This window comes from Rhinichthys klamathensis, unplaced genomic scaffold (genome assembly GCF_029890125.1).
Source record: "Rhinichthys klamathensis goyatoka isolate OS25496 unplaced genomic scaffold, OSU_Roscu_1.1 h1tg000094l_1, whole genome shotgun sequence".
Taxonomy (NCBI): Eukaryota; Metazoa; Chordata; class Actinopteri; order Cypriniformes; family Leuciscidae; genus Rhinichthys; species Rhinichthys klamathensis.
Window position 1 is genome coordinate 1,363,040 of NW_026606633.1, and position 3,206 is coordinate 1,366,245.

Genomic DNA, 3,206 nt, shown 5'->3' on the forward strand with positions numbered 1-3,206 from the left:
CTTCAAAATTACGTAAATATGTTTGCATTCAATTATCTAAATAAACAGAACACTTGAATACTTTGTAAAGTAAAAAATATTGCCAATGACGCTCGTATAATCAGAAATGCATCACTTTTATCGGGCACCGCTATCCTGACTTTAGCAACCTGTTGATGCGTCCGAACCTGAAGCTTCAAGCCCCAGAGGAACATGACAGGTCTAAAAAAAAACGGCATGTATCATTTTTGCGAGGTTTCTGTTCAAACTAAAGACATTTAACCTGGACTCGTTCATCACACGGAACCAGGCAGGTCCACGTCAGTCTCTTCGAATCAACTCACGCACTTCTACGAGAATTTAAGCGATTCTTGAAGAAAAGCAACGGCGGAACAAAGCGGTTAAGTTGCTCCAGTAACAGATCTAGCTGTTATTAAAACACTTCCAGCTTTTAAAGAAAGTTTACCTAGTTGGGTAATTGGTTAGCCGGTTAGCTCGTGAACTACCCGTATATAAAGCATATTAATCTTACAGACGTAATAACCCACATGTATGGCATTCAGAGTACAAACAGCTCACTTGGATTTCTCCGCTATTAGTTTAACCGATCTCCAAACAAACTGACTGAAGTTGGCAAAGCAGATGAGCTAACCAACTAGCGTGCTAATGTGACTCTAATAGACAGCGAAGGAGATCAGGGCGTGAAAACACATCGAGATGTACATTACTCAACGTCCAGGGTCCGTTAAATTTACATTCAATTCATTTCGATCTCTCTAGGCAGTAAAAAGATATTCACCTCAGACTTTTGCTTAGATCTGCCCTGGCTTTACTGTTCTTTTCCCTCTCTCTCTCCTCCAGTTGCTGCTGCTGCCGCTGTTGCTGAGTGTTGCTCCCGTTGGTAAGTAACTGTCTCCACGACTACAGTCACTATGGCGAGCGGGGGTCTCGAGGCAACTGTTGCTACCGTCCTCTTCATACGTCAAGGGCTAAAAAGCGCGAGGGGGAGGAGCCAACCTCGAGCCCCTCCTAACTCATTCTACTTCGGCCTCGAGTCTCTCGTCTCGAGCGGTTGATGTTTGATTCCCGCGGCGAGCGGCGCAGTAACGCGCCTCGACTCTGCTTTTCTCCGCCAAAACCTGTCACATTACCGCGCTAACGCCTAGATAAAGGTGATAAAATGTCCAGGTTCTTTGGTTACATGTCTTTCCGCATGGGTTGCCAAATTACAGCTGAAAAAAACAAATGCAAGGCTTGGCTAGTCTATACATAACCTATTCTAATACAAATTATACAACATTTACAATGTGATATCTAAACAATTAATCTCTGTAAATTGTAGTGAAATATATAAACGTTTAAACTTAAATGGTTACTACGTTTTTCATTAGAACTGTCTATGATGTCAGTGAGACTAGCAGATCAATTTCAAGCCTATTTCCCGACAATCACCGCTTAGTGGCAGTATATCACCGTAAAACAAATACACTTATCCTCATCGGGAGGAGATACAAGCGCACTGCATGCTACTGTATAATGCCAACTATTTTAAAACTACACAGTGCCTGTCAAGAGTTTGAAAACATGCATTTATTACCATTCAAACACTTAGAATATAATAGATAGATGTGTGTGTGTGTGTGTGTGTGTGTGTGTGTGTGTGTGTGTGTGTGTGTGTGTGTGTGTGTGTGTGGCAGAGTGGGATCAGTGCATATTAGAATTCATGATGGTTATGGCTCTGGGGAAAAAACTGTTCTTGAACCTCTTTGTGGTAAGATTTAAGAGAGAGAAAGAGAGAGAAATTAATTATCCTTCATTAAGGAAGGATGCATTAAATTAATTAAAAGTGCCAGTGAAGACATTTATAAAAGATTTTCTATTTTTTATTAATAATTGAATTTAATAAATGCAAATAAACTTTCTAGTCATCAAAGAAGGAAACAAGTATCACAATTTACACAAAAAGGTTAAGCAGCACAACTGTTTTCAACATTGATACGAATGTGATAATAATAATGTTTCTTGAGCACCAAATCAGCATACTAGAATGATTTCTGAAGAATCGTGTGAAACTGAAGACTGGAGTAGTGATGCTGGAAATTCAGCTTTTCATTACATTTTAAAATATATTAAATAGAAAACAGTTCTTTTAATTTGTAATAATATTTTGCAATATCACAAATATTTTTGATGAAATAAATGAAGTCTTGGTGAGCATAAGATACTTTTAAAAACATATAGCTGTATATAGTTTAAACATTCGACAATAAACATTGAAATAATTTTAAACAGTATACGCTATTATGCTGCATTGTTGTCATATCTCCTCACTATATGTTTAATTTAGTGAATGGTGTTATTTTTTTCATTTTGGAAATAAACAAAATGCACAAACGAGTTGTGTATGACGACCTCAGGCTAAGTCTACTGCACATTTTTGGCAGTAAATTATAAAATTAGTATGCCTTTCTAAAAAATAGGTTATTTGAATTTATTGCATTTTAGTTAATGCTTGTTTTAATATTCTTGTTTATTAAACTTTCAGCACTTTAAATGTCCTAGAGATGTTTTTTTTTTTTTTGTTTTTTTGTTTTTATACAGATTTCAACTGTTTTGTTATATAAAAGCTAAATAAAAACTTCTTACAAACGCTGAACTATGACATTTAGTTTTGGCGCTATTCAGATACTTTATTCAGAATTGAAAAAGTCCAATTATAAATGTTTTATATGACCTAAACAAAGAGTGAAATAAAGCGTTTTAATGGGTATTGTATGAATTTTTATTTAATAGATTTGCCGTCATTTTCACCACAATTTTGCGCTAATAACGTTTTAGTTAGTGTACCTGGCTGGTTACCAAGGAGACAACAATGTCAGGAAAGAGTATGCTTGAATTATCCCAATATTCTCTGACTGCAGCACACGTGAACGCCAGGTGGCGCGTGAGAGCTTTGAGGGAAGTGACGGGGAGCGCGGGCGCGCGCAAGTCTGATTATAGATAATTGGCGCGCACTACTCCTGCGTTTATGAGCAGGCGTGAGCTTCATAATGTCAACTGGCGTGGGGTTTCTGTGACAGTCTCACACACACTGAAACAGAAACAGACACATCACCGTGCCTTATGTTCCTCTCTCACCACGATTTACAACCGACTTCAAATCTATCTTTGAATCTCAAATTTGTACAAAACTTGCAGTGACAAACTCAACACTTGGACGTAAGTTA

General features: G+C 37.6%; 1 protein-coding gene across 1 annotated transcript in view; it reads right to left on the reverse strand.

The window, feature by feature from the left end:
* rfx2 (regulatory factor X, 2 (influences HLA class II expression)) overlaps positions 1-983 on the reverse strand; it is a 49,376-nt gene extending 48,393 nt beyond the window's left edge. Inside the window, exon 1 of the mRNA XM_056252349.1 lies at positions 779-983. The gene's annotated coding sequence lies outside the window, so the exon portion shown is untranslated. The remainder of the gene's footprint in view (positions 1-778) is intronic.
* Between the last annotated feature and the right edge of the window lie 2,223 nt (positions 984-3,206).